The 26,312-nt window shown below is 41.1% G+C and overlaps 1 protein-coding gene across 10 annotated transcripts in view; it reads right to left on the minus strand.

Moving 5' to 3' along the window:
- Positions 1–26,312, minus strand: part of foxp1b (forkhead box P1b) — a 197,784-nt gene that overhangs the window by 155,889 nt on the left and 15,583 nt on the right. For all 10 annotated transcript variants that reach the window (XR_013808412.1, XM_079682634.1, XM_079682636.1 and 7 more), the window contains exon 2: positions 15,186–15,263. The gene's annotated coding sequence lies outside the window, so the exon portion shown is untranslated. The remainder of the gene's footprint in view (positions 1–15,185; positions 15,264–26,312) is intronic.

Below are 26,312 nucleotides of genomic sequence, written 5' to 3' on the forward strand. Positions count from 1 at the left end.
ATAACAGTGCTTTGTGCCAACTAAATAAATCACTAAATAATCTCGGGCAATCAAAAGTTCATCGAACAAAGATTTATGCTTTTGCCTTTATATTAAAAGTCAACACTTTAGGAGTTTCTCTCTAAGTGACTTAATCAGATACAGAGCATTAGAATCTTTTTTAATACATCTCCCGGTGTCAGGCGGCAAATGAAAACGCGAGCCTCTGTAAATATGACTGCTTACTTCTAACACAAACATTGTTGACACCTAATGTAATTTCAGCGGGACATCCAGCTGAAAGCACACCGGGGGTAATATAATGCTCTTAATGAGAATTCCCTTCCAGCTTGAGACCTTGGCGAGATAGCCATAATGCATGGCTTCTCTTTTTAATAAAATAATTGTTACAGTTATTAAAGATGAATCTCATCACAGTCGAGATGACAAAATAATTCATTACCAAAACCGAGGCTTTAAATAGCTGCAAATTATGAAGCCCTTCCCCCCCCCCCGATACCCACCCCTTGAACATACACTTCCAGATAAATGGGTTCGTTATTTCGTATAAATATTAAATATATGCTGCCCTTGGAAGGCAAGAAATATTGCAACTGTCCGTTAAGAAGTTAGCAGACACACAATGCACCATGAATTCATTCAAGAACATCGAACAATAAATAAAACACTGTAATGAAATAAATGCCTTTATTTCAGTTACATTTTAACTCTTAGAGTTGTGGCTAAATCATCATTGATAATATTTGCATTTTTTTATGTTCAAACAAACCTTGAGTAAAAAGCTGGATTTTTGTATCTATGCTGTCATCGTTAGGTATTATTATTTACATATTTCTATATTAAAAGGGACAATTCATATTGTTTGTAGTGGGGCTGTATGAGGCGCTAAATATTTCCCTTTAAAGAGGCCCTCTGCTTTTGGGGGTTTTCCCTTTCCTGTAGTGTGCTATGGAGATTTTAGTGCATGTAAATGTACAAAAGCAAAATCCCCAAATCCCCCCCCCCCCCCCCCACCAATCTGGGTAGGGCGTGTCGACGCTCATCATCGGCATGACGCCCACCGACGCCGATAATCGACCTGGTGTGTCCGTGCATTAAGGGTCGGGACATCTCTAAGCGGTTGACCAATCACAACAGAGCTAACCAATCAGAGCAGACTGAGCTCTGGTTTCAGACAGAGGGTGAAAAGACAGGCAGTATGAGAAAAATAAAGAGCTTTTTGAAGATGAAAGCATGGAGACACGTCCCAGGAGAGAGGCACAACATACAAATATCAACCTGAAAATGAGCAGAATAGGGCCCCATTCATTGTTAATGCTATAAACTGGCAAACAATTATGTAAAATTGCTCATATATGTTATCAGATCCCAAGCAGTGTCTTCAAAAAAAAATCTAATTATGAATTAATTGCTTTGTTTATCTCAATTAACATGTTTGAAGCCACATGGTTACAACACTGCTCTGCCTCCATGATGCTGCACACATTGCAGATTTATTTTGGAGCCTGCAGCGTTCCTCCTCACCTCCACGTGTGAAACTGAGAAAAAGCTTGCAACACATGTTGGTAACAAACTTCCACCCAATCCCCCCCCCCCCCCCCTACCTCATTCTCGTTCACAGCTCTCTTATCGCTTTATTTATGTATTCAAAAGAGATAATTTACAGTGATGGCATGGAAACTTCCCAGCATGCCTTTTAACCTGTCGTTTTTCACTCTCTCCGCAGCAGGATGGCCAGAGGAAATGCTTTATTAAGATCCTGCCGACATGAAGAGCCGCTGTGACTTACTGGTGCATTACTGTCTAAAAGGCAAAGTTATTTAGACCAATAAAAGGCTAATATATTGTTGGAGTGGAATTACACATAAGTTATCTCTGCCTTAATAACATCACCGCAACCCCTGATGTTGTTTAGATCAATAAAGCCCATTAAAGTAGAGACCTCGAGCGCAGATAAGGCTGCAGCGCGGCGGCAAAACACCGCTCGCTGGCATCTGAGAGAGCAGAGGTCTTTCTCCGGCAAACAAGAAGTGGCCAAGATGAGAAAAACACTTCAAACGTAATACCATAAAAAACCTTATTTCATTGTCTGCCTTATGGAGCCTTCTGGTCTGCAGATAAACAAGTGGAAAGATGCTAATGGGTTTTAGATTTTGGTACAGAGCAGAGGGGTAGGGAGAGGAGGGGGGTTAGAAATAACTGTGTTACATAATAATTGAAATGTTTATTACTTGGCTAAATAATGAATAAATATACAATTTGGCTAAATATTTTGAGCAAACAGGATTTTATTTACCTAAATTTGACTGAAAGAAAATACAACTTTTGTTACAACAGCAACGTATAATGACCGCGGCACTGATCCAGGTTATCTGTCCCGTAACTGTCAGAGTCTGTTCTTCTTATTTATTTTCCATTAACCAGTCTTTAAACACGGCCAGAGCCCGTACCGTGTTCCCTCTGTTGACTTCCTGTCTGTCTTCTTCTGCAGATTTCTCTGACGTCCAGCTCTCTGTCGTGTAATCTCTTGATCTCTTTTTCTTTTCTATATTCTGGGGACGGTTTAGCCATTAAGGATCCAAAGAATTTGGCTCTTTATTAATATAAAAATCAACATTCAAAAAGTACTCCATGGTGTTTTCTCATGTCCTAACTTATAAGTGTTCATTTAATTTAAGCTGGCATTAAATTGACCGGACTTCTTTCAGCGCATGGATATGACTGCACTTGGTCCCTTGATCAGAACAACCTTAGCAACAGTCTGCTATTGAGAAATATTGAGAAATAGCAGACGGCAGACGATCAAAATTGACCAGTTAGAATTGTGTATTTATCCAAGCAGTGTAATCATTCTCAATTAGAGACCATCAATCAGTTGTTGTTTAAATGTCTCAAAACCAATGTTGCTTTTAATTCACCCCTGCTTATTGTTATTATTTATAGAACATTTTGCTTTAAAAATGATAATAGATTTGTATGAAAAGAACAACTTTTTGATTATGAATGTGCCAATAATTAATCTTATCAAATATGCTAGGAAATCATTTCATCATCATCTCCTTTCTTTCCACTAGCCTCCATGTCATGTGACCACTGACTCCCAATCCAAACCAGATCATATTTCTGAACCTGACAAATAGCATAGATTTAACAACAAGCTTCTTGTATTTATAGAGTATGGATTCATGATGAATCATTGTCATAATCTGTACTGATGTCAAAATAAACTAGGACTTTGACTGGTGCTAAAAGAAGCACAAATCGAAATGAGTGAAAGTAATCTGCAAACCAGAAAGGGAAAACTGTCTCTGTATGAAGCCACGTGCAGCGGTAGGTTCATCTGACTGTATATAGTGTATGCAGGAGGTTGTGGTTTCCCATCATGCAGTGCTCATTCTTATCATTGTCCACCAGGTGATGCACTAAATCATGTGTGCAGCGACTGTCCATCATCAGAGGTGTGAAGATGACCACAGCCTTAGCAACTCCCTCGAGGCTCCTCCCACAGATAGGACATCAACACAAAAAGGAGAAGAGGACTCAGAAGTGTGTGCGTGTGCGTGTGCGTGTGTGCGTGTGTGTGTGTGTGTGTGTGTGTGTGTGTGTGTGTGTGTGTGTGTGTGTGTGTGTGTGTGTATGTGTGTGTGTGTGTGTGTGTGTGTGTGTTTGCTTTTGGGAGTGCAGACGACGTTCACTTGTGAATTGCAGCAACACAGACACAACACAGTTCTCCACAGGAAACCACAGGAAACAGAGTTTTGACGCTATCTCGTATAAACACATGAAATGACAAACAATATGTTTTTTTTTAAAAGAACGCCGTGTCCCTTATGGCGTACGCACCGTCAATAGGAAGTTTACGGACATGTTTACAGACATGAAGCCGCTCAGGTGGGGGAACTGCTCTCACACAACAGAAACCTTTTAAAGGGCTTCTAGTGCTTTTTGCGCCCTCTCACCTCGGTTTGCATTTCAGAGAAGCACTCTGGCAGATACTGCGAGACTGTCCAAAATACATGTTTCAATCCTCTCTTTTTTATTCGTCTTGCCCATTTCACTGTCTTCATCTAGAAGCTGTAGCCACTGCCAGGCAAGATTGTATCTAACCTTATCGTCATTTGGTTAATGTCAATTTGGTTTATTTGCATAAAAGAAATATGAAGGGGGTTACAATGTATGTCCGATTGTGGTATATATGGAGCCTGACTTCATTGCATACGGACTTCAGGATATATGAGGGTCACATGTGTTCATACAAATGTAACGAAGGCACTGAAAAAGTATGTTGAATATAACAGTTTAGGAAAAATATATATATTTTGGCAAAACTGCAGACAATTTTAGGGGCACAAATATTCCTAAAGACGCCGTTTTACAAGTGGAATTTAGTTAAAATACACAACGTAATCAGCTCCTTGTGCCAACTTGAGTTAATAAAAAATGTATACGTGTATTGAATACAATCTGTGTGTGTGTGAAATAATTTATATGTATTCCTATATAAGTTTGACTGCAAGCCTACACATCAGATATTTGGGTACCACTTTACAATAAGACTACCCTTATAAAGGATTAATAAAGGGTGTATAATTAATTAATTAGGTTGTAAACACTTTATTAATCATTAAGAACCATTTATAAACCAGTTCTAACATAGTTTTCATACATCAACACAGGCTCACTATTTGGCAAGATGACGAAGCCTTATATTGGCTACTTAGCGAGAATCAACTCAATGAAGAGATACCAAGGATGCTGGCTGATGAAGGAGACGAAGTAAGCTAGGTAGCCAAGATAAGGCTTAGCAGTACAGATACATGTGGGCTCACTATTTGGCAAGCAACCGGTCACAGTTTCCCTGTCTTATAAAAGCTTATTAATGATTTATAAAGTGTTCACAACCTAATTAATAAATGAATCTCAAACTATTCGTAAACCCTTTATAAGGATATTCTTATTGTAAAGTGGTACCGATATTTGTAAATAGCAAGTGATATCAAAAGTAAGTAAAAAGTAATAATCAGCAGAGATAAATGTTATCTGTTATTAGGCTATTGGCTTTGCTAATGTATTGCATTCATTCGTAGCTGTGGCAACATCTGCAGTTGAGGATCTTTCATCACTAAATTTAGACCATGCTAATATTTTGTTAAATGGTTTATATATCCAAGACCTTTAAAAAGGGCAGGGAATACAGGGACAGGGGAGAATATCCGTGTGAGTGTCCATACACACAGGCAATGGTAATGAAGGCGAATAATATCCTTGCAAAATGATCATCTCTGACAATTTAATATTACCCAACAATAAATACATCAGAGCAAAAAAAGAGGTAAGAAAGAAGGGGAATTAAAAGCCCCGTGCGAGAGGCGATCTTCCTCCAGCTCCAAGTGACGGCATAAATAAAGTGTGGCACATCTTTTACCTTCTTCAATTATCTGCCGTTTGACATGCGAGCCGAGCACACTGTAATTAACATCTCAGGAGATAATGGGGTCGCTACTCACTGATCAATCTCACACATATATTATTTGCCTTTTACCAGTCCATTCTCCTGTTATGCTGGGAGGGAAATATTCCACAACAGATTCATTTTCTTTGGATTGGGGCATTTAATACAACTCGGCTAATGGGTCTAATTATGACTCATCCAATTGAGCTCATCTCGCAAACATCTATTAGGGCCAACACCCAGTTCAAACAGAGCCCTTGCTATCACAGTAAATAACACATTCATGCTATTTGTGACCGTGTTGTCATTTTCAATTATTAACAATAATAATAAATAATACTTATATAGCGCTTTTCTAGACACTCAAAGACGCTTACTTTGTTAATCGATTAAATTATCAATTTGGCTGTTTGCTATATCCTGGCTTCGAAATGGTGGAACAAGCCCCAAGGAGGTGAGCCAGGCGTTGGAGAAGATAGTGGCCAAACACTTCTGTGTGAGTCTTGGTCGTCAATGGGCACAAATACAAAGTTCCCCATTGATTTGCATCGGGAATGAGACGTCCGAAAATCAGCAGAGGTTTATAATTGACCCAAATCAACTACCCAATACGAACACTTGAATATCCCATACTGAAATCAGTCGGTCCTAAAAGTTGTAAAATGTGTAACTTTGACGTAAAGGATAGGTCCAGGGCTTAAGGAAAGTGCGAGTGTGTTTGCCCTATGGGCCCAGATCCCCAGAAGAGCTGGATATTTTGTATGAGACAGGAAGATTTTGGTTTCACACGTCGCAGGAAATAATGGGCCCCTGTCACCAGCATTGTATCAAGTTCTCTTCATGAATGGTATCATGACAGCAGACAAAACGGCTATGTTTTGATTGGTAAACCGCTTCTTAGCCTATCCTGCATAACAAGGTCTCTTTAACACCCTTAAAACAAAAAGCAACACAGATCAGAGATCAATTTTCACAAGTAATTTGACCGTGCCAAACCAAGCCAAAGTGTCATTTCAGCCAAATAAATCATATCTATATACAACATTAATCAAATATACTTAAACAGGTTCCTGTTGTTTCTCTTGTGCTACCTCCCACCAACAATGTGTGCATGCCGTGGCTATTCCCAACAGGAATGGTGGTTGCCTGGCCCCCTCCACGCTCATAACTGCAGAGCTCTCCTCACTCAGGTTATTTGCCAGATGCCTTTGAACAGACCTCAAATCATCCCTGAGATTTATGTTGTTTGTGATGTGTTGTTTCTTTCAGGACCGAGGCCGTCTAAGGAGAGAAACCACACTTCCTCTTTAAGAGGCTGAAGTGAAAAAGGTGTGTAATAACTGTGTCCCTGTAATGACAACTGCTGCTAACGTTGCATCACTCACAGATCTTTTAATAGCATCTGTGCTGTGGTGTTAACGTCAAGACTGAGCATAATACTTGCCATTATTTGGTTCTGCAACTAGCCTGCTACACATGGCTTTTTAAGCAACAGAAATCCTCAATTATTAGCTCAGCCAGAAAAAACAACTGGTCCTGGGCCACCGTATAGCTCATTTGGGGCTGAGTCCCCGCCGCAAAGGACTTGGGTTCAAATTCGACCAAGGGAACATTTATCATCCCCTCTGTCTCCCTTTTGAAATCCGTCTCTCCATTCAATGCCCTGGTTGCCCTAACCCGAAGATATAGGTCCGATTTTCATTAAACTTGGGTTAAGTGTGTAGCATGGGGAAAGGAAAATGTTGGGGCATACACACACATGTTATTTTATTTGTTTTTTTAATATTGCGGTACAGCCCTTGACTAATATCATAGGTTTCCAAATTCTCTTAAAGTTGTATTTTTTTTTCTATTTGTGGGTGATTGTGTTACTCAAAGTGAAGCTGTCAAATGTAAAAGCAAGCAAAACCATTGTTAGTGCTGGTGCACGAGTCTAAATGGGATGAACGCTTTTTTTTGTTTTTGTGTGTGTTGGTTTTATTGGCCAGGCGTCTACGACGGTATGTGCAACCTTTCTGCTTTACTGGTTTCAATGGGGTGCTCGTTCCACCATTATGGAGCCAGGATGGCAAACGGGACTGTTTTAGTTTAGGTGTATCTGGGTCCAACTCCCAATGAGGGAGTAGCAAGCCGATTGGCCGTTGCACAACAAAGTGCACGGGCTGGTAGGAAAGATACATTCACAGCAAGGTAGGCAAGTACCAGCGTCTTGAAGAGGGTTCGGGAGCCAGTGAAGGGGAGATGTTTGTGCTTTGTTTGCCTGCTTTTCAAAAAGGGATGCCAATGACCGCTTCATCCTAACTGTTGATTATCTTCATTAAAAAGATTAACCCAGTCCTTCTAGTATACCTACACAAATTCAACTAACATACTACAAAAACAAGAAAATACGTGAACCTGTACTGGGCAAAAAGCTGATCAAAAGAAGTGAATTTGAAACAATGCCTGCTGCCGTTGCTGCGGGGAGCGTTAAAAGCTGCACTTTGAGTGTATGATTAACTCGACGCTGCCTGGACACGCGGGGGCTGTTTTTACAATTTGGGCTTTAACAGATGTGCGTTTTATGTGGCAGGTTCTCCAGAGTTTAGATGCCGCTGTCCGCATAGATGAGGCCGTAAGGCAGCTCGTAAAAGCTGCCTTTGAAACTTTGGGGAGGGTTAATGCCGACATAACAGCTAGTGGGCAGAGAGCTGTGTGGCTCACCTCTTCAGCACACTCACATGCAGTCAGTAGATTTACTCAAGTACGATTTTGAGGTACTTTTACTTTACTTGAACATGTTCTTTTAATACTACTTTATACTCCCATTTCACTACAGTTCAATGGGGAACATTATCATTTGTCCTTCAATACGAAGACTTTACATTAGGATGTCTGCATAAAACAAAAATCACTTTTTGTCAGATCACAAAGGGAATATCACGTGGCACTAATCCTCTCCCGTTTAAATGAAACTAAGCAATAGTTTATACAATAACAGCTTTTTCTTATAATCAACTGAGAAAATGAATAATCATTTATAAACTATTAGGTTATTTTAACACATTTTGGGGTATTCTTTTTTTGTATCAATTTAATGATGTTCTGCATACGAGCATTTTAACATTTATAACTTTCAGTAACTTTTGCTTATTATATTTTTACAAGATTTTTTACATCCAACAGAGAATTTAACAGTGTGGTGTTCATACTTGTTCTAAACCAAATAACCCCAATACTTCTTCCAACACTGCTCACACTACTGCCCAACACCCCGCCAGATGAAAGCCAGTGAAAACCTGCTACATGTTAACTTCTATCCCCCAAATGAAGTCATATTTCCTGCATCTCCACTCCTGTGTGGTATGAAATAATGCAGGACACACTTGCGTCTTCAAAACGAGCACTTTACCATAATGTGAAAACTGTATTGTAGGGTGACGAGTCGACAAAGGTAATTGTACTGCAACCACATTGTAATTACTGTGATTTACACACCATCAACCCCCCCTCTCAAACCTAGCTTTACAAGGTGGAATTCCTGGCAGGGCACACACACACACACACACACACACACACACACACACACACACTCTTTTGGACTGTCTTAAAACACTCCCTCTCTTTAACACTTTCTCATGTTCTCAATTTGTTCTTTTTCTCTATACTTCAAACGTGGTTTTCCTTCTTTTTTTTTGTTGCTAGAGACAATCTTTGTCCCACAATGCAATCTTAAGTCTTCACACGCCCTTTTTTTCTCAGTGACCTGTGTTGACTTTGGTACCACCTCCCGGGCCCGGCAGGAAGGCCTGCTGAGTGAGCTCTGCATCCAGGCCCAGCCTCTTACACAATACAGCCCTCCTCCTCCCCCTGATAACCCACTTCCCATTCTCCATCAAACCTGGGGATTGAAGAGTGAGGGTGGAGAAGATGGGAGGAGGTGTGTGTGTGTGTGTGTGTGTGTGTGTGTGTGTGTGTGTGTGTGTGTGTGTGTGTGTGTGTGTGTGTGTGTGTGTGTGTGTGTGTGTGTGTGTGTGTGTGTGTGTGTGTGTGTGTGTGTGTGTGTGTGTGTGTGTGTGTGTGTGTGTGTGTGGGTGGGCGGCACATCCTGCGTGAAACCGCATCCTGAACAAGCATCGCTGCATCTCACTGTAAATAAATACTCTCTCCTCCGCGCTGCTTCCGTCAACTGTCACCGCCTTGGCTCCCAATCACCTTCAAGTCCAAACAGGAAAGTGCAGGGAGGCGAGGCAGACGGCAGATATGAGCTTTCATTTGCTCCTCGCTGCACTTTAGCCCCGCCGCTCAGCGCTTCCTATTCTCTGACCAGCTGCCCCGGCTCCCTTCCAGACTCTCAGTCCTTCCTGTCACCTTTTCATGACTGCATTATCCAGGACGAGGCTCCCTGTGTCGCTGGGAAATCACCGTTTGGTGTTGCCGCCGCCACCCCCCCCCCCCCCCCTTTCCTCCGTTTATGAAGTACTGTAGGAGATGTTCAAAGCCACGCGCCGCATCCTCAGAGGAGCACTGCTGCTTTGTTACCTGCTAATCCCCCCGTGCATTATCACAGGAGATGCAACTGAGCAACAGAGCATGACGGAGGCAACAACGGAGACATGACAAGCTCTCCGTGCATGAAGCGCTTTGTGTCGCCAGGCTGTACATCATTTGATTAGGTATCAAAGCTTTTTATGATGACAAACCAACCTGTGTTCAATAGAATTCAATGTTTTGGATTATAGACACAACAAGCAATGACTCAATAAAAGGGGATTCATCTGGTAGCAGCGACACTTATGAATACTGTTCTTGTTTTATGTGCCATTATCAATGTTTCCTTGAAGAGTGAGAGCATCCAGGCCCACAGTACTCCTCTTGCATTTTCTTATTACACTTCAATGAGTTGAGCTGAAAATTGCATGCAGCTGCTGACTGCAGAGTTTGGCCTGAGCTCGAAAAACCACTCAGTAACTGACCTGTCAACACTGTGAGACAGTTAGCCTGAATGCTGTCTGTAGGGGGTTTCACGAGACAAGTATTTCTTATCTAATTATGTCATTTCTTACTGATTTCTGAAATTCAAAAGGTCATATATAGATTTAAATATCCAAAGATTGTGAGATCGCAAGAAGTTCCACTTTAGGAAATGGTAAACCTCTAAAATCATATGGGCCTCTTTAAATTGCCATATCAATCAACATGTTCTGTATATGATAAATATAGCTTAAAAGCCTTTACTGTTTATTCTGTAAAACAAAGCGTGAGTTAGAAAAGCAGCAATATTACATTTTAAGCACTTAAATGCTCCAACAGTGATGACATTCTGCATCTAAAGGATGCAATGTGACTTCTATTCAAATGCATAAAGCCATGATCTGAGTTAAAGGGTGAAGGAAGTAACTCTCAAATAAATTATTCTCACAGTTAAGCATTCTGGATACAACAAGTTGTCTCAGTAAAATAGAGCCTCGCTGTTTGAAACAGGAAGAGATGATAACTGTTATTATTTTCCAACCAAATTGGCAGTTAAGATAGGCACTTCATGCAAAGTCATTCATGGAAAAAAAGAACTGTGGGGAACAAGCAACAGATAAAAAAAAAGCCAAATATTTTGTGTGTTAAGTGTTTTAGCTTTTTAGTCCCTCTCAGTAGTCAGAAATAGAGTGCTTTCTCCAGAGCGGCATTTTTTTTCTTATTTATTCTATTATTTGTGTTAAGTTGTGCCATCTTGATCCTTTCTTCCCCGCTTTGCCTGAGGAAAGGCTCATTGGCCAGACACGTCACATTAAAGAGCAGCGTCTCACTGAGCATGTCACAACCTGCCCAGGGGGGGTGTGAGTGTGTTTATGTTTTATCCTCAGGACCCCCGATTGTTGTTCATTTCCTGTACCAAGATTAAATAAGCACATAGGCCAAAACGTGCTCTTCCTCGGCCCTCACCCGCATCACGGCACTTTTCCGCACAAGTGGCTGGCTACGGATAATTATACAATTAAAACAATTCTCCGCATCTATCTGTCAGCCTGATCTAATTCACCAAAGGAATGACACTAATGGAGTTTGTTCTGTCTCTCCTTCCTCAAGCAAAGCCTTTTTCCCCTCACAACACAGCTCAGAGAAGGAAAACGGAGAGAGTTGTGTTTGTTTAGCAGGATGTTGGTGGATAAAGTTGAGACACGGCAGTTATTTTTATTACGACCAGCAGTTCAGCAGGGAAATGGGGAGGTTCATTTGATTGTTGGTTCAAATTAACCCTGGGGTGAGGAGAAAAGGAGAACCGGAGTGACCCTCTTATTTTCTGAGACAATACTCGCTTCAACCGAGGCCGACATTAATAATTCATCGTGACAAAATGCATTACATGTGAAGCTCGATGTGAAAGGAAGAGTTGACAGAAAAACAGTCACATTAGGGCCGCCGTATAGCGTGTACTTGGGATCAGGCCATGCTGATAGGCAAGCCTACATTAAGTTAGCCGGGGGCTGAGGCAAATGTTCGTAGTGGACAAACGGTGGTACGACAACTTCAATGAGAGACCGTGTCATCATTTAGGCCCAAAAAGATGTAACGGAGCAGATTGGAGGCAGGATTTAAAAAGGGCGTTATTCTGCTTTTTGGGTTTTTCCCTTGCCTTTTGTGTGTTATGTAGGTTTCGGTGTTTGTAAATGGTCTGTAAAGGCTAAAATCAAAATTTCCCTCCAACGGGAGTTTCCCCCTGCCTGAAACGCCTCCGTTGGACTCCTTTGTTCATTTAAAAGTAGCATAATGACATGATTAGGTAACACGAGCACTTCTATTGGCTAGCGTCCCAACACTTTGTACATGATAAGCTTAGGGGCGGGGCATATCTAAGCAATTGACCAATTACAACAGAGCCGGACAGCTAACCAATCGGAGCTTAAAGCTTGGTAGCAGCAAGTAAAACATGTAATCTTACTGTTTAAATGAACATGCATTCATATTGAATTTTAAAGGTCCCATGTCATGCTTTTCTAGTTATTACCCGTCCCTTTGTGTGTTATGAAGGTTTTTATGCATGTAAACGGTCTGCAGAGTCAAAACCCTCAAAGTACACCGTGTAGCGAGTAAAACTCTAACACAGAAAATACCTCCCCAAAACGCCTCGTTGGAGATACGTCACTGTCCATTGATTCTTCCGGGTACCGCATGATGTCAACCGTACCCGGAACCAAATGGACCAATCCGTGGAGCCGTTACGTTACGTCCGTGGAGCCGTTACGTTAAGCCCCCGCTAATTGGTCCAAATTGACCAATCCATGGACTTCCTCACACACACACTCAGTGCAAGCAGCTCTGCTGATCTCTCCTCCCTGACTGCAGGCTTATAACAGACAGTTGGGATCGCGGCGAAATTCTCTCTGCAGACCCATTCTCTCTGCGTTTATCAACCTTTCTCTTACTCAATATCAAGCCACACTTATTGTTTTTACTTCGGCTGTGACTTTGTGTGTGCTCAGGGTGAGTTTGGCTGTGTTTCGCTGTCGCTAAACAAGGAAACAACACCTCCACGGAGCTCAGCGCGATTCACAACGTCCCGACCAATCAGAGCACACTGTGCTCACAGGGAGGGTGGGGGCTGGAGCTACTGGAGCTACAACGAGCCGTTAGAGGCAGAGAGTTAAATTCAGTGAATACACGTAGTTTACAGAGATGCTGTACGAGAAACCAAAGTGAGTTTGGAAAATTGCACAATATAAATCTATTCTAGTAGACCTCAACAATGGAATTATGATCAGTGGAAATGGCCATGACATGGGACCTTTAAGTGTAGTTTCTGGTCTGAAGAGAAGTATAAACTAACACTGTGTCATTGTAGCACAGCACAGGGTGTATGAGGGAAACAGGGAGGATTTAGTCAAACTTTGACCTGGATATCCTGCATGTCCGTCCACCCAGCATGCACCAGGAACAGGGATAGGAACCACTCCTACACGAGTTCAAGGGGAAATGCTTGCATGGCGTGGCTGTTCACTCTTACCCAGCAGAGAGTTTTATGTTTATGAGCTCTGCTGATGGGGATGCGCACATCCATTAGATATGAGTCCTCCTATAGAGAAGGGGCTCTGGTATTAACCCGCAAGCAAGTGCCCCATCAGCAGAGAGGAAAAAGCTGCCTTTTATGGCAACGGATCAGACACTCAAGCCATTGGCCGCAAAGCCCACAAATGAGGCGTTAAGTGTAGTGGCAGGGCAGCGGAGAGAAATGACCCTCTGCTCAGCCACGCATGAACCTGCCCTCTGCCTCTTTCCCTTTCTCTCCGTCTTGCTCTCTACCACCTCCCCCAACCAAATAAAAAAGGAATCAAAGCATGCTTAACGGCCCGACAACCACCAAATAATAAGTGTCACCTGCAGCAGAATTCATTAAAGTATTGGTGACGTCGCGGCCGTGTAATGTCATTTTTATAATTGAATATTAATTCTTCTTACGCAATATTTGGAGGGATTCCTAATGGACGTTTTCTGTAATTAATTGCCAGATAGAGGCAGGGCGAAGTTAAAAAACACAACCTGACGTGGAGATTGGGAAAGAGTGCGCGGCGAGGCGGCCTGCTGGGAAGGTTTCATCATTGAGCCTGACCCCCCCTGCTGCTGGAGATGGGGGAGATAGACTCCTCTTCACAGTCAGAGATTTAATTGCACGCAGATTCCATTACCTCTGCACAAATGTCACATTCTCTTCTGATCAGGGGGCACGGCAGCCACTGGCAAGCAGCCAGACTGTAGTGCAGAAAGTGCTCAGCCAATCAGAGCTCAGCGTGCGGACAGAGGTGAGCGGAGGGACAGGAAGACGACAGAACGAAGAAGATATTAAAAAACAAAAGGAGAACACAAAGCTGCTGACGGTGCAACTCTGAGATTGAGGGCAATGTGCTGGATTAACAGATATTTAATTAAATGAATTTATTATTGTCATTACTATTATTACTACTATTAAATGTTGGAGCACTAATTCTCATATTAATACATTTGAAAGATATTAAAATGTTGCCGTACTCTATTTAAAATGTATTAAATACTTACATCTCAATTATCGACAAGGTTACAGGAAACAGAGTGGATTGACTGGTCGAGGTATTGTTAGAGGTGAAAATAGAACGGATGCATGAAAATATAAATGAACGCAAAGAAACGTTAATTTGATATTATTACACAGATATATTTAAATGAGCGCAGAATCTTTCTCCAAATACCCTAATATTTTACAGCATTTTTAGACAGATATTGTGCAGTTACAGAGTGGATAGATCCATGTCAGGATGTACATGTAATAATATTACATTCATAATATTATCATATCATTGTTTCAAGCTCATTATTGATATAACTCAGGAATTGTTGCTTCCTCAGACGTTTTAAAGTGGCTCTGATTGGCTTAAGATTTGAAAAACCTTTCTAAATCATTAAATGGTTTGATGTTATTTGCGGGCAGCAATTCAAAGGCCCCACAAACACAGTGCTGGAGTTTCATTTATACAAAATAATGTTCTAATATTGGTCAGTAAAATGGTAATTAGATATTTTCTCCACAACATTCAGGCCTCGTCAATGCTCTCTGGATGCAATAAAAGTGATGAAAGGCTCAGAATCGACTGTTGGGATCTGCTTCCAGCTTATTACGGCTCGATACAAATAAGCCTAATTGTCTGACTGAACAGGGTTACACACACACACATGAAATAAGAGACATCTTAGTCACACACGAAATAAGAGACATCTTAGTCACACATACCCCGATCACTTGTGCAGGACAGACTGGCACTCCATTCCTGCAATCAGAATCCAGCTCACAGTCTTGAGGGCAGGAGCACTGAGGACACAGACAGAAAGAGAGAAATAAGGAAGGGGGACATACAACCATTACAAACAGGAAGTGAAAGGTGGGGAAAGCCCCTGATCTAGTACAATGAGTCCACATGTACAGAGATGACATAAGAAGTCAAAAAAGTAAAAGTGATCAGCCACAAGTATTTGATTTGTTCTGACGCATTCATTCCTATTGGAGTTGCCTGCATTTAAGCAGCTATGACAGCTATCACAGCTATCACACGCAAAATACTAGAAAGATTTTAGAGCTTCATTTCTCACCATAAAAAGTAAACATGTCACATGGTTGCCCTTTGATCTCTGTTTAGAGCGTGTTAGAATTACCCACATGAAAAACATGCGACATCAATATAGCTGTATCTGATGTCAACTGTGAAGAAAACATCTAACCACACTAACTGTATTTGTTTCCACTGACTATGAATGTACATGTTTATTTTACCATGAAACAACCTCATTTGTATTATTTAAGAAGGGTTAGATATACCAGTCGTCTTAAAAAACTAATCCAATAACAAGTAACGTAAGTACGATTTTGAATCAACTCATTACTTCCAGAAATATTTCTTGTACGTTTGAAAAAAATGTTCTAGAGAAGAAGCTTAACATTGCTCTGGATGGAGAGTAATTGGTTGCGTCAAACATCTTTGAGTGATTTGTCCAAAAAAATGAAACTCTTAATAGCAGAATATTTCATAATTCTTGCAAGCTTTTTCTTAAATTCAGCAAAAATGTGTTTACAGTAAAATAGTGGTTATTTTTTAAATGTGAGGCATGACAAACTTATCTTTTTAGGCAAGTTTATTTATGTAACACTTTCAACACAAGGGATGGACAACTTTTTGGGAAATCCTGCTGTGACATTAGAGTTAGTTATCTTTTGGGTTAAAGGTGGGGTATATCATTTATTTCAGAAACACTTTTGTTATATTCCATGGAATGGAACATCCCGATAGCAATGAATAAATGAAATGCTTTGAAAATCATCTCTGGAAGCCGTGGCGCTGTAAAAAGCACGACCAATCATCTGAGCCGGCCCGGCTAAAATAACTGGATGGCCTACCTGCCTGTCAGCCTTCCATCTGTGCACAAACTTATCTCATGCCCTCATTGGGCATGTGTGCGTTCGTTTGTGTTGGAGGAGGGGCTCTGTAAGGAAGTCTGAAGGAAGGGGCAGATTTTTACCGGTTGTGTATTTTCAAATTCTAGCGCACTCGAGCTGGTTTCTCCAAAATGACATACCCCACCTTTAAGTTAACCTTTATGTCTTCACGTAATTGGAATCAGTTCAAATAGAAAAGCCCATAATATTTATAATAGCTTTAATTTAATTTCAAACCTTTATTTAAGCAGGTGAATCCCATTGAGATCATCGATCTCTTTTTCAAGGGAGACCTGCTGCAAGTAGGTTCCACATGAAGACATAAAACAACAGAAAAACTAAAAGGACATCATACAGCAAAGTTACAGGGATTGACATACCTAACGACATGTACATATACCAACAGTATCTGATTGCATAGCATCTATCCGAGCTTTAAAAACATGTAGTGGAACCAGATTGCTCAGTTTCCATTCTTTTTGAAGACTGTTCCAAGTTAGTGGAGCTGCGCACCTAAAAGCTTTCGTCCCTAAGACAGTCCTAGCACTAGGCACATTTAACAAAACCACATCATGAGATCTCAGGCAATAGTTACTTTCAATTTGTCGTGTGATCAGAGAGCAGATGTAAGATGGGAGTTTACCTAACATGGCTTTGTAGATGAACATGTACCAGTGACTGAGCCTCCGTACAGTTAGTGAAGGCCAACCTATTCTGGCATACAGGGTACAGTGATGAGTAAGTGCTTTACAGTTAGTCACACATCTCAGAGCACTGTCATAGGCGGCATCTAACTTGATCAGGCAATGGGCAAGTGCATTCATATAGACCAGCACAGGTCAAAAGGTCACAGTGCTAGCCTTTTCCTGGCCTCAAGTGAGAAACAGGACTTGTTTCTGAAAAAGAAACCTAGCTTCACCCTCAGCTTTCTAAGCAGATTATTGACCTGAAGTTTAAAAGAGAGACAATCAACAAGCCAGATACCAAGGTATTTATAACAGGCAACCACTTCAAGTACTTGTCCTTGCGTTAGTAACAATACCCAAAGTGGTCTCCGGTGTCTTTTTGGCTTCAATGCCATCATATGCCACACCGGCTATTTGAGTATATTTACTGAATCCAGAATCGATTTTGAATTGGGGATTATTTTGTAACGTTTATCGAATCAAATTGAACCATTGTGTACAGACATATTCACACCCCTAACAAACCTCTGGTATAAAACCCAAAGTCTGATTGTTCTGGAGACTGCATTCACATATGCAATGACCTATAAACTCAGCAGTGGTGTTATCATTAGTAAAACAACTACTTTTATTTATGATAACATGTTTCTTTTTTACATAAATGATCCATGATTTGTACCACTACAGAAACATCTGAAACAACACTTTGTTTATTCAGAAACCTGCTCTTGAGCTAAAAAGCATTCATCTGCGACCAGATAAACAAGTGGGAAGATGCTAATGACTTCCAGATAACGCTTCAGATCATGCAAATGAGGCAGCAGGATGGATGGCTTCTGGCTTTGCCGCTGTCACACGAGTCACGGCTGCATGTGTGGCTTGTTGCCCTGTGATATATGTGTGTACCACTTCTGCTGTTTAATGTGGCCGTGTCTCCGCCACACAATTCAGCTGCTGGTTAATTGGCCTGCTGCTCTACGAGGAAGCGTGTCAGAAACTAAATCTATAACTCTGTTTCTGGGTGTAGCGGTGTACTCCGGGCAGACACAACAATCCACGGGCCCGACGTCCCAACTCCTCGTAATGCACCAGAGTGGAATTCCACTGACCCCATTAGAGCGGCCGTTGTTTCCACAGACGGACCACATTCCTGGGCCTGCCATCGACCCCAGATAAGACCCGTCCGATTGCTCCGTTGCATCCCTGTCATTACTTCGAAAAATATGTTGATCCCGACTGACAACTGTCCTTTAGAGGATTTATGGCTGTGCTATTGATTCTCCAAGCCCCTCAAAAGGAGCGATTGTTTTTTTTAAAGTTAGGGTTTTTATGCCACCGGTGCCTTTGTTAAAGAGACAGATTTCAAAGGGGGTGAGCAAGTAAATAGTTGATATAATAATCAAGTTTGAATGCAACTCTACCAGGTAAGATATCAAGCAGCCTGTAGCAATTCCTTTTAAAGAGGCCCTATTGACATCACTTTGTAACACTCGCACTTCTATTGGCGAGCACTCCAACACATTGTACGTGATGGGCTAAGGGGCGGGACATCTCTAAGCGGAGGACCAATCACAACAGCGCCAGCCAGCTAACAAATCAGAGCAGACTGATCTCTGGTTTCAGACAGAGGGTGAAAAGAGGTGCTGCAGCCCAGGCAGTAGAGACACAAAATGCAGATATGACACACCGAAAATTAGCAGAATAAAACCCCTTTAAAGTTACCCTCACTTTGAAATATACAGCCGGTATCTACTGGTTGCCATGTCTCCCACAAACAAAGTACTCAAGCTTAACTCCATGAAAAGATTCAAAAGAGAGTTTTATGTGCAGTCTCAGATGTTAAAACAGCACTGGTGCGAACACTTAGGAGGTAGCTCCGATTTAAAATCTTTATTGCAAATTAACAAGCAGTGGATTTTAAAATGTGGTTAGGTTTTACTGCGTAATTTGTCCATAAAAAAAAAGACTAAACAACCAAACACTTTAAGATATACTGCAAACAAAAACATCGACAAAGTGGAACTTTTTTTATACCTCCGACTTTAAAGCTTTCTCACTCTGTGGGCCTTTTGCATGCCAGCTGCTCGACACTTGACTCACTCCTGCTCTGGAAACATGTGGTTGTAATCCCCTCTTTTCGCTCAAATTACAAACTGTGTCAGTTTCTGAGGAAACTTCACATCCAGCCACTTTGTAGCATGTGTGTTAATTGCCACTCATTTGTGAGTTTCCAGGCAAAGTAGACAGGCATTTGAAGCTGTCCATCCTTGTTGAGGGTTATGAGAAGGGTCGGAGATTAGGGGAACCAAGGCTTGGCTTTTGCGATGTAATTCAGTACGAGCCACATGCTGAACGCTTGTATAGGCAACATAGAAAAGTATAAAACATATGAAAGGCTCTGTTTAATAAAACAAAGACTTAAAGTCTGACCTGCCAATTATGATTTTCTTTCTTAGAACTATTATTGGCAGCATAAAACTATTTTTTCTTAAAGGTGGCCTATCATGCAAAATGCACTTTTGTACGTCTTTTCTACATGAACATGTGTCCCCGTTGTTCCAAGGAACTCACCAAGTGTCAGAAAACACAACCCTCTCTATTTTCCTCCATACCCAAATCTCTTAAAAAGGGGCTGCAACGGATCTGATACAGACTGATCCAGATTTGAACACTTCTATGACGTCACAGAAGTGGCACTACGGCTATTGGGCCAGCTCCACCAATCAGGAGGAGACAGCCACGGACATTGCCGTTGGAAAGCGCTGGAGACGATGTAGTACATATGCCAGGCCTGTAGATGGTGCTGTTCTCACAGAATCAGCCCATGCAAAGACAGTGTAAATTGAGCGAAATGAGGAATGGCTAAAATGCATGATCTGTTTGGTATTTTGAAAAATAAAAAGTATAAATATGCCTTATATAGGTATGGTCCTACACTATATTATTCAAATATGGCATGATAGGTCCACTTTAAGTGTTTTAATTATATGTTTATACATTTCAGAGAAGAATCATAGAAAATAGTAGTCTTTACTTTGTATGTTAGCCTATTACAGGGAGTCAACCATGTATGTTAACTTAAACTAAATATCTATTTACTATAATCTGAAAGTATTTTTTTTTACATTTCATTATCGCGAACTCCGGTTGCTGGCAGCGAACATTGGCATTAGACGCACATACGACTGCTCAAGGCTCAAGTGGAGAATATAATGTATTTGACTATTTTACCCTGATTGTTCTAAAAGTTTCTTAATTAGTTGCTTGTTGCTTTTAAGAAATAACGCCAAAAATTCACGAGGCAGCAGCGAAGTGCGGCCCCCCGCAATAACTACATTTTTCAGCAGTCAGGAGGCGTGTTTCGGACAGGAATACAAACATATTAGTAAGAACAGTCTGGTCTCTTTATGTTTTTGGTTAGATGCCTGTAATCAGGTCTGTGGTTAAAACAAGAGATTTTCAAATGTTTTCTTCGACATAAAATACATCAGTAAATACCCCATGTGTGATTTTCTGAAGCTTCTATGTGTAAGAAAAAAACTACGGTTTCTAACAAGTGACTAAATGAGATGACTAAGCGTTAGCACGCCGAACATTAGCCGCTTTTACTTTAGCGGTGGTGAAGCGCAGCAATTCAAATGTGATGTGATGTAGTTTGTTTATAGCATAAAAATAAACTAAAATTGCTGTGGCATTTTGTCGAGGAACCCATTGCTAGGCTAACTCTCAGATCAGCCACCAATAATACGTCAACAAAACACTCATCTATTTGGAACTTGCCTGATCTATTCAAATCATCATAATAAAAGTGAATTTGAGAGTAGAAAAGCTATAGATAAATATGAGATAATATTCACAAAAGACTTCATCTGTAGTCTGTGAGATGTATCGACCACATAACGACAACGTAGTCCAACTACAATCCCTTGACAAGAGTGGAGCCATTGATCAGCTATTGCTGAGACTGTGGGGACATTGATGCTGTATTGTATCAATGGCTTGACCCATTAAGCCACACCATTCCCAGCACCTCATCTTATAAGAGCCGCTGTTTGGGAACACCCACAGCTGACCCATGCTGCTGGGGACAATTACAAGAAAGTGGTCTTTCAGGGCCGACGCCCACTTGACCCGGTAGCGTAAAGACATGGAAGAGATCCACATGATTTAAACTCCTCCCCAAGACGTGCTGACAAGGTTAGAGGGTCAACGCAGACATTAACAGGTCAGTGTGTGGCCCACTTGGGAACAATTACTCCCAGTCACAGCTAAGTGGACACTTGATTGAACACGACGGAGGCAGGACACACTTCCCACAGATAACAATCCCCAGAGCCATTTAGGATAGAAAGCCCTTGTGATACAGCCGTTATGGGCAAAATTCATCTTCCTTTCCCCTTTTAAAAGAATGTGAGAGTGTGATAGAGAGCCATTCTCTCAAAGAGATGAGTCTCTCAAAGCATTACCATTTTGCCAGCAATACTAATAGCTGCTTATGACACAGAAACAATTACAAGGTGAATGGGAGGAAAAAGCTAAACAATGGGACGAGCTGTTGAGATTTATTTTTTCATTAATGGGAAATCTCACAAAAGCAGAAAATGGTCTTTGACAGAATACTCATATTTTGCAATCAGGCTCTAAACAACAGCAACAAAAACCAGAACCAGCGACATAAATATCCCATTGCACGATAAATCTGTCATCTGTAATTAACCGTGTGGGTGCTGCAGTTTTTTTATGTTGTACGACCTTTGACCCACTGACAGTTTGACCCCTCTCCCGCCACAATGAGTAAAAACTTTGCCTTAAACATCTGGCGTCTCTTATGTGTGGACGGCAACGAGGACCCTCAACAGTTCTGAGTGGTTTCATGTCACAACCCAACAACAAATAGTTTGTGTTTCATCATAATGTGTGGGTTGAAGGGTTGAACATGTACTGTAGAAGATAAAAACTAAAAAACAGATGTTCGGGGGTAGCTACTGCAGATAAAATAACAAACTTGGTAATGTGTATCTTTGTGTAAAATGCTCACTATAGTCTCTTCGTACACAAATAGGGCTTATCGATTCACGAACACATTTTCCCGGAATTTGCATAAGCCCTGTTCTTGTTTGTGGTGTTGTTTAGTTTTTCTTTCCCCCAGGGGCTTTGTTTATTTGTTTCTCTGCGTTAGAAAAATCAGTTTCACATTGTTTCTGTATGTGCAGCGGTGGCTGGTGCTGCAGCTGTTGGTTGTTAGTGGCTGGAGATGACACAGTTCACCACTTCTACAGGAGAAAGGCCCAGGGGAAAGAGGAGAGAACAAAATAGCAGAGAAGATTCGGCCTCTTTTTAAAGTTGGAAACCACGATGTTCATCTTGGGCTTATCCAATTTGAGGTCCTGTACTGTATTATTCTTAGCAGAGCAAGACTTTTACATTCAAATATGAAGAAACAAGCTTAAAAAAGGTATCCTGCAGGTTGAAGGTGGGGTAGGTAATTCACTTCAGAAACACTTTTTGTTATATTCCATGGAATGCTCTTAACATCCCAATACAATGAATAAATTAAATGCTTTGACAATAAATACATTAAAAAATATCATCTATGGAAGCCGTGGCGCTGTAAAAAGCACGACCAATCATCTGAGCCGGCCCGGCTAAAATAACTGGATGGCCTACCTGCCTGTCAGCTTTCCATCTGTGCACAAACTTATCTCGTGCCCTCATTGGTCATGTGCGTGTTCGTGTGTGTTGGCAGATTTTTTCCGGTTGTGTATTTTCAAATTCTAGCGCACTCGAGCTGGTTTCTCCATTCTTACCTACCCTACCTTTAATTAGGGTTAGGGTTAATAAGCTAAAGTATTGTAAGTAACTGCATTTGCTCGAAATAAAGCAACCTTTCTTAGTGCCATGTTTGTTTAAACGGTGTATGAGTGATGATATGTGTATGTATTTTAATGTCTACTATGTTTCTATATGTACATGTATGCGAAACTGCAGGGTGGAGTGCAGAACTAATTCTTACAGGGACAATCAATTATATCGTATCGTACAGAATAGATTTTTTTTATTGGCCAAGGTTAGTGAAATAGTTTTTTTTTTGTGTCTGTGATGAAAGATTTGTAGACTTTCGTCTGTCCTGAAATCAGTTGGGAACTCATTTTTGAGGGTTACTTGGGTTCCACTCGCATTGAGGGAGCAGTGTGCCGATTGGCCAACGCAGAGTAAAAGGCTTTTGTCCCAAACCAAGACCTGCCAAGATCTACCCCAATGTTGTCGATAGATGTGACCGGCGCAACAACTCCATAACCTAGCTCTTAGGCTCTTTTCTTTGTCCCAAATTAAAATATTTCTGGGCCTTTGCTTTTGTAGGAACAGTTCTAGGAAATAATTTGAAGCCCTGTACTTTTAGCTCGTTACTTTGACTGCCAGACAAGCTAATATATTGGCACACATGCATCTTCTTAAGGTTGTACTGAATTCAACGTAAATTCAACAACTCCATTGTCCTCTAACTGGCTTAAGGACTTGGTAGATTTTCTCTTCAACCTGATGAGATACAATGTACTCGTAGGGACTGTGAAGCTTGCAGAAAAGAAATGGCACTGCTTGATGGATTATTTAAACAACCTTTCAAACACTCCCCCTGGAATAGCAGAGGAACATTTTCAACATGTAGAGTATTTCTATTCAACACTATGCACTGTTAATGTTATTTCTTTTTTATTACCATTAATCATTTATTTTCTTTCTTTCTTGATTTTTTTATTTACTCTATTCAATTTCCAATATGGAATAAATGTCATTTTGTTATGTTTATGTATTTTCATGGTAGGGGTGGCATGGGTGGTGTGTGGAGAGGGTTAGTTCGGCAGGGAAGACATATCAAATGAAAGGAAAAACCCTGTTTGAATTGGAGCACTGTATTATTGTTTCGCTGTTTCCAGAAAAACGGACAGGAAGCTCTCCAGGGGCAAAGCTCATCACTTGCCTCCCTGGCCCTTTTTCTGAAGAAATCAAGAAACCCGACATTAGCAAAGGAAAAAAAACTCCTGCAGAGAATCTCTCTCCCCTATCTCTCTCCATCCCACCCTCCTCATTAACGGGGCTCTTCTCCAATCCATGTCGGACCCCTGAGATACAACCTTCCCGAAGTACTCAGCAAAGTGACACGACATTAACCCATTTGCACACGCTGAGTGCGAAAGCAACAGGCTCAACCGGCTGACCCATTGCTTGTTGTGGCTTTATTCCCCAGGACCGTTTTGTAACCAAGTGGGCATCATGCGAATACCATCTGGGTACCACTTAGTTAAAGCTGGCAGAAGTCCCGTGGCAGCCAGCCTGGCAATGAGGAGAAGGGAATAAATTGCATCATTTACTTAACATGCATTTACCGTTGTGCCCGTTAAAAGCCCATGACTAAATCATTTATTTTTTTCAGGGTTCTCCTGTTCAGCCAAATCGCATTGAGCGTGCGACAAACAAAGGGGCTGATAAAGGCGATACCGGGATGTAAACCACATGAAATCGCATTTAGCCTCAAGTATATTAACAGCTCTCAATCCATTTACACCAAAGAGAAATCTCCCACTGCACAAAACCCATAAACAGACAATAAACACATTGTAATTATAATGCCAACTCTTTAATTACGTGTGTCATTTGGGGATGGTCGAGCTCGCTAATTGTCAGAGTGATGTGAAAGGATTGGGGGGGGGGGAGGGCAGAAAAAGGAGATCAAGCCTCGGGCCCAATGAGAAGCATATTCCCCGCTCTCCAAGCGCGTTAGAAGGCAGAAAATTCAATTGGCACGGCTCCAAAGAAGAACAATCCAAACAGCCTTAATCAGCAGGGACAAACTCCATGCAAATCATTTACATTAGCACAAGAGGAGAGAAACATCGGAGCATTCACATGAGGAACATCTTTCTCCTTCTGTAAGCCTCGCTGCCAGGTGACTCTATGGGAAGAAGAGTTTGGTTCAATTGGTGTAAAAGCATGCAGAATATATCACTTGATTTTGTCATTATGGTTCAAGGGAAATTCTCCTATTTTCCAAAGCGGAAACCAATTAAATTACAGGACAGAAACAGATGACACGCTTTAATCCTATTATATTGCTAATAAACAGAAGACGTTTTGCAGAATATTAAACAAACAAAATGCCACCATAGTTGCTTGTCGTCATACACATGTATCCTGCTTTTGATTAGTCCGACAATTCCATCAAAATATTGGCAAGACATATCATTTAGATTTGACTGAAAACTCCAAGCAAATGATAAGATATTTAGCGCCAGTGAAGAACACATAAAACTCTTAATTTGTAAAACCTTCAAGTCCAGAATAAGCTGCGTTCGAAAAAAAACTAAACAAGGATTTGAACACAAGAAGATTCTCCTACTTGGAGCAGTTTAGGAGAAAATATACGTTACTTAACAGTCCGTGTTACAAAGATACAACTGAGTTTCAATTTAAAGGGGACCTATCATGTAGGGGTGTAACGGTTCACAAACATTTCGGTTCGGTACGTACCTCGGTTTTTAGTTCACGGTTCGGTTCGGTACGTTTTCGATACAGCAGAAAAAACATAAAATATATATATATATTTTTTTATTATTATTAAACTGTGAATAATGTATTCACTCAAATAAATACAAAATATAATAAAGTAAACATTAAGGTGCAGCATTTCGATGAATTGAAATAATCTGTATTTTAACTGTACTGTACTCGTACCTAAGCAGCCAGTTTGACATTAAGACTTGCTTGTCATTGTATTTTCATGTTTTTTTTAAGAAAAATGAACTTGCTTGCAGAAAGGGCAGATCTGCTGGCACTAACAATGTCTCCTGCTGTGGAGAACACCCTCTCGCTAGGGACAGAGGTAGCAGATACAGCCAGGTAGCGCTTTGCTAACATGGCAACATAAGGATATTTGGCGTTTGTAATAGCTTTGGCTCGGTGGGTGGAGGCTAGCGGGAGTTGGGTTTGCACTTCAGTCTTTTTTCTTTTGGTACCGGTGATATTCACGCTCGGGTGATGCCTTTTCAAATGAGTGTGCAAGTTTGATGTATTGCCAGCCGCGTAACCAATTTTAGTTGAACAATGCCGACAAACAGCTTTGGATCGGTCCACCTCTCTTTGTCCGTCATCCTTGTACGTAACTGCGAAACCAAAATATTCCCAAACCGGAGACTTCAATGATGCTGGAGGATTTTCGAGCTCAACCTTATCTGCGTTCGCCATTTCG

This window comes from Notothenia rossii, assembly GCF_949606895.1.
Source record: "Notothenia rossii genome assembly, chromosome: 5".
Taxonomy (NCBI): Eukaryota; Metazoa; Chordata; class Actinopteri; order Perciformes; family Nototheniidae; genus Notothenia; species Notothenia rossii.